Genomic DNA, 14,230 nt, shown 5'->3' on the forward strand with positions numbered 1-14,230 from the left:
AAAGTCAGGGAGAGACTGGGTGGGACCGGGGCTGGGTTTAGGGGAGCAGGAGCAGAAGGTGGAGCCCAACGCAAACTGCACTGAACTCTCATGATGCCCCAGGGTGGGGGTAACTCCTTCAGACTGGGCGAGGGAGAGCAGAGAGGAGGGGTGAGAGAAATCAAGAACTTCAGAAATGTGTGAGACAGGTAGAGACAGGACCAAAATCAAATGGAGAAAGACCTATAGACTGCATTGAAACGTCTTCGAGACTTTTAATGCAAAACCACAACTGAAGTCTCCACCGCTGCAGAGTGAGCAGAGAAACACGGTCATGGTGGATGAAGTGAGAATAAATCTCACATCCACACGGGAGGGAAAGCAGGCTGCGTGTTGTCTCGTAAAGACGCCGAGCTCCAGGAAATCTACACAGAGGAGGAATGCAGGTTTTCTGAGTGTCTCGACATGTTGGAGGAGAGGAGGTGGACTGAGAGGAGTCCAGCGCAGGGGGTTTCACAGTTCAGAACAATCATCTTACTCCCACTCGTATTGGTTTTAGGATTATTATAGTGTGCACAATATGTTACTATCCTGTCTATGACTCCCATCGCTGTGTAGCCCAAGTCAAAAGACCCTTCAGTGGCAGGAAGCTGTGACCTCAACCTTAAATGTGTGTGGTCGCCGTCGTTATCAGGTTAAGTATGGCCATTAGACATAATGACAATAGTCCCTCCTCTTTGTAACTGGGACTTGCTCGCTTTTAGTCTAGCTTTTTTCCCAATAAACAGAGAGTGAAAATAGCATAAAAACACAATAGAAATCTAATGTGAATACATGATATGATATGATATGATATGATATGATATGATATGATATGATATGATATGATATGATATGATATGATATGATATGATATAATATGACATAATATAATATAATATAATATAATATAATATAATATAATATAATATAATATAATATAATATAATATAATATAATATAATATAGTATAGTATAGTACAGTATAGTATATAATATGTGACCTTCAGACTGCAATTCAACTATTCTACATTAGAATTGTAGACTGATTTACAATATTTCCTAATTGTTTTCAGTTTCCTTCACACATTTTCTCTTCAGTTTTAGCTGTCTTAGGCTTTTTTTTTTTTGCCATTTTAGCCATTTGTAGGTTTTTTCCCCCCAGCCCCTTTTTAGCTAAAATATAAGAAACACAAGTCTGGTGTGTATTATAAAAACAAAAAAACACATGTCATTGTTTCCTAACATAAAGTTTGCTGAAAGCTTCAGGCGAGCATGGAAGGCCTGAAGAGCCACACGTGGCTGAAATGAGAAATACTAATCATGCATGAAGAGCACACTTAGTTATTTTAAACCGGTTTTGTAGAAACTTGAATCTAGAAAACACACTGCATCCACCTGGGTAAAACCTATGAAAAATTGGAATTAGGATCTGTAACTGGTAAAATGAGAGCATATCTGCCCACCATCACCATACACTCATTTCTTTCCTAAATGGACTCCTCCTCCTCCTCCTCCTCCTCCTCCTCCTCCTCCTCCTCCTCTTCCTCCTCCTCCTCCTCCTCCCGCCCTTCTTTCCCCCCTCTGTGGTCGATTCTTACATTTTTTGTCTCGACGCTGGTTTTGTTCCTCCTCTTCTCCACCTCAGCCAAGTATCCTCCCTTTGTTGATGTGGCAGGCTTGGGAAATGAAGAGCTGATAGACTTCATGCTAGGCAGAGAGGAGTGCCTCCTCTTCTTTTCTTCTTTTTGCTTGCAAACGTGGACAGAAGAGAAAAAAAAAAAGAAAAAAGAAACGTTTTAGGAGGCTAACACCATGACACAGAATGTCAGGTTTGGAGAACTGGCTGAAGGAGTTGGAGCATGAGACACTGATGAGAACTTTAGTTAATTTTATAACATGTTTAAGAGTAAAAAACAAAAATGCAAGTAGAAGTTTGAGTCGTGTGTTACATTTTAATGTTTCTACTGAAAAGCAAGTGAGAGAGAAAGCGTTGATTCGGCCTCCCTCTTCCTCACAGGAGTCACCACAGCAGGTCACAAGCCCCAAAGACTTGGCTGATCTGATTTTAACACCAGATGCCCTTCCTGCCCCGTCAGGGAGTGAGGATTTTCCACTCAACCTGATCAAAGCGGACGTTTGTTTGTCAGACAAATCAAACGTTTTGGTACGTTTGAACACATCAGAAGAAAATCACGTAGATAAGCTTGATGATTATTGGTGTGATGTGAGTAGAGAGTGAGAGCAAGGTGTGTTTTAGAGCCAGAGAGTTTCCATTATGTGATGTGGAGAGAGAGAGAGAGAGAGAGAGAGAGGGAGAGAGAGAGAGAGAGAGAGAGAGAGAGAGAGAGAGAGAGAGAGAGAGAGAGAGAGAGAGAAAGAGGCACTACTGCCACTCTTCTCTTCTTTCCTTCCTTCGCTCAGCTGAACACAGACCAGGGAGGGCCCTGACACTGATCTAAATGTGTCGAACCAGCTGGAGCCAATCACATTGTGTTGCACCCATGCAACCCCTCCCACCCCCCCACCCCGCCCCCCACCACCAACTCACCAAAACCACCTCCCAGGACTTTTTGTAGTTAACTGTGTGACGTGGAGACCTCAGAAAGTGATTTCTGGTTCCTTCCATTCCTGACCTCTTTGACTTCTCTTCTTTTCTACATTCTTATATGAATACATTGCATGGTTTTTCATCCAAAGAGACAGACCCAGCTGGAACACTACGCTTCTTTAAAGCCCACAGAGGGGTTTTCTAACAGCACATCCACAAAAGTGGCATCAAATAATGTTCAAATCTTCATCTATCACCATCTTCGTGGACTTCTGTGCTCAGGCATTTAGAAAAGTGTCTGCAGGAGGAACCTAACTTTGGTTAAAGAATATGAAATCATGAGGAAAAAAGCCTGTAATCTGCACAATTCTGTAACTGCAGGCTGCCCCTTCAGAGCTGTGACGTGGAGGCATGTCTGACTGTGCAGCTTCATCTGGATTGTTTTCTTCCACCTCTTTCCTTGATTGTGGTATCCAGTTGAATTTCATTGTGCATGCATTTGTTTGTATCAGGTTGTAAGTCCTCCGGTACGTTTTCAAGTGAAAACACAAAACTTTCGTAGCGTTTTAGGGGTTCGTATACACGACACCGATGCTCAGAGCCACTGAAACCCAACTGTTTTGAAAACACTCGGGCTCTGTCTCCACGCCGATGGCCGGAACGCTGCTGCTGTGCAAGTGCATCATGGCCGTAGTAAATAGTTGTTCTGCACAAGCACGAGTAGATGGACGATAACAACAATGGCGGCCTCCAGAGCGACATGACTCACCCGAATACCTCTCTGACTTCAACATCTGTCCATACAAATGTCCATGTACTTCCATTGATAATGTTTATAGCATATTGTTCAATGCATGCATGTGTTTTTCATTACAAAAACAACCAACAGCACCCACTAGTGGCCTAACATGAAAACGACATAATTTTCAAAGTATTGCCGCGCAACCACTAAACTCTTCTGAAATGAAAACGAAGTAGTAACTTACATGTATGTAAGTACTCATTATACCTGTTTGCACGGATGCAGTCGTGTCAGCACGTCATAAAAGCTAATTGTCCGAGTTTCGGTGTTTCGCAGATGGAAATGCGGCCCCCTGCGTTCAGGAGGTTTCATAGAGGCGGGGGGTCTGTTTCTTTACGCGTCCATGATTTGACTGAGAACAGAGCATCTCCTGTGTGAGGCTGTGTAAAACCTGTCGCCCCATCTTCTTTACCTGCCGTATGCTCCTGATTAGCGGAGGGGAAGCAGGCGGCTTTACGGAGCTCTGGCAGAGTTGAGCCTGATCGCCACTTATTTTTATCTCTTCACTAAGCAGGAAAAGCCCCGTGGCAACAATCAGCCCTTTGGCTCAGGAAGTTAAGACCATGGATGTGATCGTAGATTTAGCACCCAGCTACCTGCCCTCGCCCACAGTAGGCTGGGATCGGCTCCAGCACCCCGCGACCGGTGAACTGGATAAGTAGGAAAGAAGATAGATGGATGGATACATTAATGATCCCAAAACCTCAGTTGAAAATGGGCAACAGGGGTTTTGATTATGCATCGGACATTTAAAAAATAAATAAATTTAGCAAGTTTTTCGGTGTCGTTCAATCTCTTTTGTTTGCATTTAGCTCTCAGTTTTTTTTTTTTTAAATTATTCAATGTCTGCTCAACACTGTTCATGTTTTCTCACGTTCACCATACTCTACAACCAGTTGACACAGGAAACAACAATCTTCATGCTCGTCTCTTCCTGACCAACAAGTGCATCTCCAATACTGGATTTGAGGTCAAATGTATATGGGGTACACGTCCCAAACAGGAAGTCACAGTGCAAAGCATCATGGGATTGATCAACTGACTTAACACTCTCTGTGCATATGAACATTTACGCAAAGCGGATCACTTGCAGTTCTTTTTAGTACCTTTAGAGTACAAACACACGTACTTTTAAAATCACTGACTTTTTGAAAGGCGATTAATCGTCTCAGTGCTCATTGTTATTGTTGTGCAGAAATCCCGTGGTCTCATTGGCCTGAACATTTTATTTGTGTGAATTAAAATGAACTTCACTACAAATAACTGAATAATTGGAAATGTTTTCCTGAAAGTACTTGTAATTTTTTGCACGCACACAAAACTTGACAAAATACTACGGATTTGTGAGTATTTATAGGTTATTGCGCTTTAATTGTACTGGTCGGCCTCTATCAAGATCGAATTGGACTGCATGTGGCCTCTCAATACACCTGATGTAGCTGAAGAGTCCTTGTCTCACTAATCTGATGGATGATTGTTCACTGTCAACACTGTATGAGAGTACTTGTGTGACAAAAGCAATAAAATCAGACTCACTTTTTGACAATCGTGAAACAAAATGCTGCAGCATTTACTTTCCCCCAGCCTCCTAATGTACATTTTGCAAAGGCCCCAAACTGGTTTCTGGCTGCCAATTAAACAACAGAAGCACCTGAAGCTGCTGTAAACAACCTAGGGGTCCTCGAACACTGTGAATTTAAAAAAGAAATCCCTTGATCAACTCAGTAAATAACGCAGGCTGCGAAAAAGCCTCTTTTAAACTAACGGGTTCCTCCTGCGGGGGCCTCGCATATGAATCTCAACTTACTCCATTAAACACTCGTGTAAAAGCAGCTTTCCTCCTTTCAAGCAAGCAGAAGTCTTTGATGTAGCGTTGAGACGGTGGATATTCCCAAATATATTGAAAGATAACAGGTGACCTGTTGGATAGATGCAGGAAAACCAGATTATTTTGTGGTACTATGACGATTATTTCCATTCAGATCGAGGAGCTGCAGCCACTCTTGAGCGTCGATCCCTCAATTGGCCGTGGCAGGGATGATGTTCGCTCAGATTTCTGCACCAGCATCCAAAAACATCTGGTTTTGTCTCTCTTGGAGGCTGCCGAGCTTCGGCCATTAAACACATCTTCTGACTGGAAAAGAAATCCGAGCGAGGACATCGGAGAACAGGAAAGCCTCGCAGTGTTTGGGTAAAATTTCGAGAGGATCTCTGAACCTGCGTTAGAACAAATCTGGTGTGAAGTTAAACACATTTCCAGCTATTGTGTGAAATTAGGATCCTAATCAGTTTTAATTTTGCTTCATTTTACGGATTATCCGCGCCTCATTACCACTTGAGAAGCCAGATTCCGAGTGCCAAAACCCGAACGAAAGTCAGAAGTTTGGAACGTCTGAACGCCGTGCGAAATTAACAATGTTATAAGTTCACAGCCAGCCGCACTGAAACGATAAGAATTTAATCAACTTTGGGCACGTGCAGATTGCATGATGAAAACAAGCGGAATCGCAGCCTACGATGTACGTGAGTCGACGTGATCGCACAAGAATAAAACGTCACTAGCGTGTGCCACCAATCCACGAAAAAGAAACTAACGACGCATGAACGGAGCCCTATCCCATGTGGCATCTTGTGCTTGGAGAGAAAAATGCAAAGCTTCTGCTCCCACAACTCTATGAGGGTTTCTTCTTTCTTTACATCATGCATAGGTTTTTTTTAAAATGCGTTTTTCTGAGATGAAATGTGAACTCGGTGAAATATTTGGCTTTTTAGATATGGAGATGTGCTTTATTGATCTGTGACGTTAAAAGAACTGTGTCTCGATCGACATCTCACAGCTAAGGAAACTTATAAATACAGCCCTTAATTTTTTTACCTTAACTACGATTCTCGTGAAGATATGTCGCCTCTCATCTGATAATGCCCTCCAGAAAGTCTTGTTATCGTTTTTTATGCAAGAATATGAAGAATGACCTGAATCACAGAGAGTCTCCACAGAAAGAGGAGACAGCGTAGATCGTCTTCCTCACTCTCTCCCTGTCATCTTCCTCACTCCTCTGTTACCTCTCAGTCCATCTCGGTCTGCTTGTCTCTCGTCCACCTCGCTATTCTTTTCCTCTGCTGCTCTCGCTCTCTGTCTTTTCACTCGTCCAGGCCGAAAACCAAAAGAAACCAGAGACAGGAAAGAAAAGTCCACGGCGGCTGAGCGTGTGAGGCCAAGAACCAAACCCAGTGGCCTTTTTTTTCCTTTCCTTTTCTTCCAGTCTCTAACCCTCTAATTTTGAATTTATTTTTGGATGAAAGTTTACTGGGCCGAAGTCTCAGACTAAAGCCAAAGTCCTGGGACTCACCGACTGGCCTCACTCATCTCCTCATATGAGGATCACTCTTACTATGATAGAATCATTTCTGTGAATCTGTGTGGATTCTCTCGTATTTACAATGGAAGAGAAAGGTCTTTGTTACCAAAGCAGCACTTGTTTGATGCTTTAATAGATGCAGTTAAATGCGAAACTGCAGAGATAAATGCAGCTTCTGGAACAACCTCCAGTTGCTTGCTGGCATAGATAAACAAAAGGAGAGAGAGAATCTGTACACTTGTCAGTAAAATCACCTGGTTTAGGAACTATCCAGGTGTGCATGCCGCCGAACTGCGTGTGCAGGTGCAAAGTGTTGTAAAAAAAGATTGCCGTTCTGTGTTTTAATGACAGTGCTGAGCTGCAGTGGGCCAGGCCCCAGCCCTCACTGTCACTGAAGGTGAGGGACGAGCCGTCACACTGTTTATAACTTCCCTCCGAGTGGTAGTCCGCCCCGCCTCAATCACTGGTGGCAACGATGGCTTGATAAACTCACTGACAGAAACTACTCACTGCCTCCAGATCCCGAGCTCAACAGAAACATCTGTCTGTCTGTCTGTCTGTCTGTCTGTCTGTCTGTCTGGTGCAAATTACAGAATTCAGATAACAAAACAGTCTTATAAATAAATAAATAAATAAATAAATAAATAAATAAATAAATAAATAAAAAATTGCTAAACTTTTGTCAAATTATTTAGTTTATTTATAAATATATTATTCTAATGGCAACACGTAGCTGATGATACTTCGCGATGTCATTTACCGAATTTGATATTTTATTTATCTATCTATCTATCTATCTATCTATCTATCTATCTATCTATCTATCTATCTATCTATCTATCTATCTATCTATCTATCTATCTATCTATCTATCTATCTATCTATCTATCTATCTATCTATCTATCTATCTATCTATTTAGTGTAAATGTTTTCATTGATATAGATCATTTATGTTATTTTGCCAACTTTAATTCAAACACACTCTTACTTCGCTCCCAATGCCTTTTCCCAGATTTCCACCCCAGCAAACATCTGAAAGCTGTTAGTTGGTCCTACGTTTACTTCCAGGGTGACACAACAGCAGCATAAATCTCAACTCCTCCTCCTCCTCCTCCTCCAGAGGTTTGTTGCACATGTGGCTGGCACCGGCATACCTTATCATGCATGAAATCTCTTCTTCTGAGGCCTCCATGCAACAATCTAAACATAGCCAACAGTCGCTGCAGAGCCAAAAGAGTCTTAAGCGCAACGATAACAGTCAGAATTGAGGTAATTTCTTGTGAAGCGTTAAACCACAAGATGCAAACAATCATAACATGGCGGCTTTCTTTCACCACTTTAACTTGAATGAGGCAAAATGTATGACTGATCCTTAAGATGGCCTTAACGTTAGACTTTTTGATTTGCATCAAGGAGATGCTTATGATCTTATGACCCAAATTTGAGGGGCTAATTTGTGGCCATAAATTCATATTTTGTGGTCTTAATTCAAAGTTTTATTGAAATAACATGTCTGGGGCTCCATATGAAGCAAAAAGACAAAGGAAGCACCATCTTGATAATGATAACTTTATTGATATAGTTATCATCAACAAGTGGTCCACCATTTAAAAAGGTTCAGTATTATGGTATATGATGTATAAAAAGACGGAACACTTCAAAAGAAGACTATAATAAATAAAATAACATAACAACATGCAGAAGTATATCACAATTATGCATCACGTGTCACCTGAACTGTGGGAAAATATATTCAAGCACAACCACATCGATTCAGTTGAACTCAATTACAAGTAAAACAAAAAATAGAAAATATATACAGTCAGTAAATATTGCAAATCTCTCAGAAAAACACAAAAGTCTATAAAAATACATAATTTGATATGGAAATAAAAGCCAGTGATTTGTATAACATTAATACCTACAAACAAGTCATATTAATGAGTTTGTTATTTAATTTAAATTATTGGCGGTAGCCAGTAGATGACATAATATAATCTAAAATTCAAACATAATATATATGAAGAAAACTTCTGCTGAATCTGAATTAGGGTTTGAAAGATCATTAAACTTTCGCCATATTTACAAGACGTAGAGAAATCATGACTAAAACTGAACAGCTTTTCTGATCTTTCTACTTTGTTTGTTTTCTGACGGCTGTGTCTGCACAGTAAGAACAATCCCAAGGAAGCCTAAAACGTGGCAACTTTACGCAGGAGGTGACAATAAGGGAGGAAGACGAGCGACGGGGAGAAGTAGAAGGAGGCTGTGGCCTTTTAAAGGGCCAAAGTGGTTTTCACTGCTGAGCAGTGGGTTAGGAGTGTGTTTGAGTCGAGCTGGATGTTCGGGAGGGAGAACAGACCGACCACACTGCATTCTTCTCCACTGAGGTCACTTTTTTTTCTTCTCAACCATTCTGAAGTACTCAGCAAGAAGACTGCGAGCTAACGGAGCACCGAGGGGTCTCCTGCACATGCTCAGAGTGTTCCTGCTGGTGCTTCCTCCTCAAACCCAACTAAAACAGTGACAGGCACGGAGCAGAAGGATCGAACCTGAGCTACAACGTCGCGATCACGGGCGGTCAGTCTATTGCGACTGCAGAACAACGTTACGGTGCACCCAAACTGCAGCTTATTGAATTAATGCAAAAAACACGAACGCCAAAGATTGAGAAACACAAATAAAGGTTTGATATAAGATTAACTGATAATGTGCAACAAAATATGTAAATGTGTAAACATATAGACACTCTGGTGGACGGACGACCAGGCTGGATTGTTATTACGGTGACTGTCAAAATAAAACCGCCAAGTCCCAGGAGAATATGAACTGGAACTCATGACACTCTGGAGGAAACGTTGTTCTTATTGTCCACCTACTGAGCATGTGCAGCAGCAGCAGCAGCAGCAGCAGCAGCAGCAGCAGCAGCAGCAGCAGCAGCAGCAGCAGCAGCAGCAGCAGCAGCAGCAGCAGCAGCAGCAGCAGCAGCAGCAGCAGCAGCAGCAGCAGCAGCAGCAGCAGCAGCAGCAGCAGCAGCAGCAGCAGCAGCAGCAGCAGCGTTTCGGACATCTACAAGGAAACTAAGCCAGAGCGTTTCTGAAAAGTTCCACCTTGGAAGCCATTTTAAAAAAAAAAGTCTCATTTTCAGTTCCTTCAAGCACTGCTGTCGTGTAATCATGAACTCACACATCCACTAACGCTGTTCTCTGATTATCAACAAATTCTGCAGATCATTTGAAGTTAGGAATGCATTGAGATATTCCTTGAAAATAGTTGCCTTAGCCCTGTAAAAGAAAAAAAGAAAAGAAAAAAAACTAGGACGCTGTTAAATTTCTTCTCTGTGGCTGAGCGGAGAGTCTGACTCATCCAGCAGATGGGATTTTTTTTCCCCTACATAGTTGCAGGGTTCCCTATTTCCATTTCCACTGTCTCTTAGGTTGAGTTTACCTTCTGTGTCTTTCTAACTCTTTTCTGTCTGAAAACTTTCAGGTTTGGAGAAACCTCCATTTCTTTCTTTTCTCAACTGAATATTGCCTCCTACTCAAAACGCTTTCTGCTTTTCTTTGTTGTTCTCTGTCTTTTCCTTTCCTGTCTCTCATACTCAGCAGCCGAACCTCCTTCTTCCCCCACTTTCTTTTTTTCCCCCTTCTTCTTGTATGTGAACATCTCTGTAGGACTCAGTATTTATGGAAGGCAGGCAGAGTAACGACATTTCCAGACAGGATTTCTGAGCTCACCCCCCCCCCCCCCCTCCCCGATGATTCGAGTTCGCTTTGCGACAGATGTAAACATCAGCCTCGAATTCAGGCTCTTTGACACCATTTATAGGTTAAATGCAGACGTGAAAAGTGAAGTATTTCTACCTTGAGTATATCAGACATCTACTTTTCTGATGACTTTTTTTTTTTTTTGCTGTCCATTTATGAAACAAAATAAATTCACTTTCCACTTATTCCATTCTTCATATATATATTTTTATTTTTAATTTTTTTTTAAAAATAAGTTAGTTTTTCAATAAAAAGTAACTTTTTTTTAATCTTGGAAACATTTTCAAACCTGTAAACATTTACTTTATTTTAATGTAGGTAAACTTGTTCAAAGAGATATTTTTCTTCCACCAAAGTTTTAAGTGAAATATGGGAGTACTGTTGCCACCTCTGGTTAAGTTTCCGCAATACTGTGAAATAACAGTGAAACCTCGCCGTGCTATCACTCGCAGAGTTCGATAAAAAAGACCAGATTTGGTGCAGAAATGCATGAAAGCTGCAGCAATTATTTGCAAAAATATGGAGCATACTGTTGTCTGTGTCCATGTGTATGTGGTTTCAGTCCTAAAACAAACCATAGCACTCATGAGTGGCCTGGCATGAAAACAATCATCATTTTCAAAACGCTGACGTGTAAACGCGACGCCAAAAATGCAATAACGATCCTTTTTTCACTTGAAACATCCTGCAAACGAGGCCTAAACGCGGTTTATATACGAACTGGTGGATCAGAGGGGGGATTTAATTACTTGGTATGTCTGAGTAAGAGGACTACCCAGAAAAAAAAAGAAAAAAAAGAAAAAGGAAAATAGCTGCGACTATGGAGGGAAGGTGCAAATGAATATGAACTTGTGGAATAATGCAAAAGAGAGAAATAAAAAATGTGGGGAGGTTCAAGTGTTCAGGAGTGGGCTGTGTCTTAAAAGACCAACTTTCCCAGATGTCAGGATCCTGGAGTCAAACCACCCTGATAGGAGCGCAGGTCAGCTGGAAACAGGGTGAACACTGCAACACCACACGTTTCAACAGTTTTAATCACAGTCCAATCTGGTTCTCCTGCTTTTTCATGAATATTCCCTCCCGACTTCATGGTGCTACGTCCTCTCTCTCTCTTCAGACTTTCAGTTTGTGGCTCGGAAATAAGACTCCTTCATGCTCAGTGGGGCTCTTTGTAGCTACTTAACATAAATATTGTCAAATAGGGAGACTTTAACACAATACAGCTCACTTGACGCCAGAGTATCATCAGTCTGAGCACTTTTTCTTTCACTGTCTGCTTCTCCTTCTCGCACTCTTTTTTGTTTTCAGTGGTGCCACGCTTCGCCAGCAGCCTCGCATATTATCTGAAGTCAGGGAAGGATCCAGTCATATTTTCCATCCACGCTCTGCGTCTGACTGGACGTCTGCGCCGGTGGGGGAGCGGAGGGATGGGAGAAGAGACGGAGGCAGGGCGAGCGGAGAAAGAGGGAGGTGATGTAGAGCAGGGTGGGGGCTGGGACGCCGAGGAAAGCCAGATGCAGGAGACGGAAAGAAAAAGAAAAGCAGACAGGGACAAGGCCTCGGCTGGGATGTGTTTTTCTGGGAGCACAACAGAGCAAACTCGTCTCTCTCTCTTTTTTTTTTTGCAATTTACAAAGTGTTGTGACTAGAAGCTGCATCCAGAGCTCTGATGGAAGAAATGGCAGCTTTTCTCATTATTATGACCCTGGTGGGGTTGATATGGGAAGTGACTTTAGGTGTTTGGTCCCTCAATGTTTTATCTCACGCCCAAAAGAGGAGGTGGCACATTGTGGTTGGGGGGGGCTGAGCTCTCCTTGGAGATTCAGTGACCAAGTCAAACATTCTAATTCTAAATCAACAATATCTGTGTGTGTGTGTGTGTGTGTGTGTGTGCATGTGATCCTCCCTCTGTTTTACCTGAGGACCTGACCAAGGTGAACCCCACCTCTTTTACTAAAATCCTGCATAAAGCGGGTTAAACTGCTCTCTCACATGCAAACAGAGGTTTATGTTTGCAAGGGGACGATCAGCTGGAATGTTGGTTTGCTTCGTTTACAATCGGCTGGAAGCTGTGACGGTATCAAACATATTGAAAAAAAAACCCAATGAATTTCGATTATAAACTAGAACATTTCAGAAATGTCTACATTTTGCCGACAATGAAGTACCAGCAAAAGTTGAAAAATATCACTTACACCCAAACCCCATCCACTTTGGATGGGACATTTTATTCACAGTTTCTTGCGATTTTTGTGAAAATAGTTTGCCAAATCGTTAACAAAAGTCACAGGACACTATTCCCGAAATTTCCACACATTTTGACGTGCATTTTTGTGTTGGCAGGAAGAAAAAAGAAAAAAAAAACGTGCCCAAAATAGTTACTGTATCTTTGTGGTTTGCCTCTTAAAGACGCAGGCACACAGAATAACGTCAACGTATTAGCAAAAACTCTTCACAGTATATCGGGGGAAAATAATGTTTGTTAGTGTGAAGCTATTTCCTCAGATGATGTGATTGTAACAATATCACACAAATATAAACAGGTCATCTTATAATCCCTTCTTCTTATACTAAACTCAGTTTCTCGCACTTACAAAACCCTGAGAAGCAGATTAACAACTCTCTCAGATATGATATTCATCCTGTCATTTAGTCATCCAGAAACATGTTAAAGAAAATATATTCAGAGAGAGTGTAGCTCGGCTAACAAGCCCGAACCAGCCTGGAGACTGGAAAGACAAAAGTTGGCCATCATGAGATGATTGCAGCTCACATCGGGCTCCGCTTGAAGTCACAGTCAGAAGTGGGTTCAGGCGTTCACCCTGTAATTGAGTATTTACCCATAATGCAGTGTGGAAGTCCAATTTTTTTTTTTTTTCCGCCCTCCTCTCCTCCTTTGAATGAACTTGGCTCGGTGTGGAGCAGAGCTGGAAGGTTTATTTTCATGGAGGCGACTGCTGCAGTGACACTAGTTATTTGCCCGTCTGTACACGTACACGAGCGTCTCGCGCTGAGCTCAGAGCGAACAGAAAGCTCAGATGGCGTCTGTGAAGGAGCTCGACTTAGTTGACATTGCGTGAAAGTGATTGGGCGACGCGCGGTATTCTGTTGTTGGTGTAGGTTGGGTGTATGTGTGTGTATAACGCCACTACTTTCAAAACAACTAAAATATTACTATTATGGGAACGTCAATGCCGGTGTTACGCAGAGTTTTGCATGCATGATGAATTGTGCCCAGTTGTGGCGGTTACTTTTCCAGCTAACTTTTTCCCCTTATCAAGTAACTAAAAAGTGAATTTAAGTGTTAATATTTGGTCACTTTTCCGACACTGGTCAAAACAAACAACACTGCAATCCATTGAAATGCATTAAAATCCATTGGAAAGTGTAACTTTCACCAAAATTGTCCACATTCCATCACATGTAGCTTTAACACTTCTCCAATTAAAGGTTATTCTTTCTTATTTCAACTTGTTTTATCCATTTTTTCCTTCTGTCTGATGTTAAAGTAGCTTGGTAAAAAACATCACATTTGAGTTATTATAGGAAGTATAAAACATAAATGTGTTGCATAGATATTATTTTCCAGTTGTTTTATCTCATTAACTAAGCATTGCTTGATTAACATGCTGATGTGGCGCTGCTTCTTCTTCTTCTTCTTCTTCTTCTTCTTCTTCTTCTTCTTCTTCTTCTTCTTCTTCTTTATCTTAAAGGTTTTTCATAATTTTTCAT

Source organism: Lipophrys pholis (genome assembly GCF_963383615.2).
Source record: "Lipophrys pholis genome assembly, chromosome: 1".
NCBI lineage: Eukaryota > Metazoa > Chordata > Actinopteri > Blenniiformes > Blenniidae > Lipophrys > Lipophrys pholis.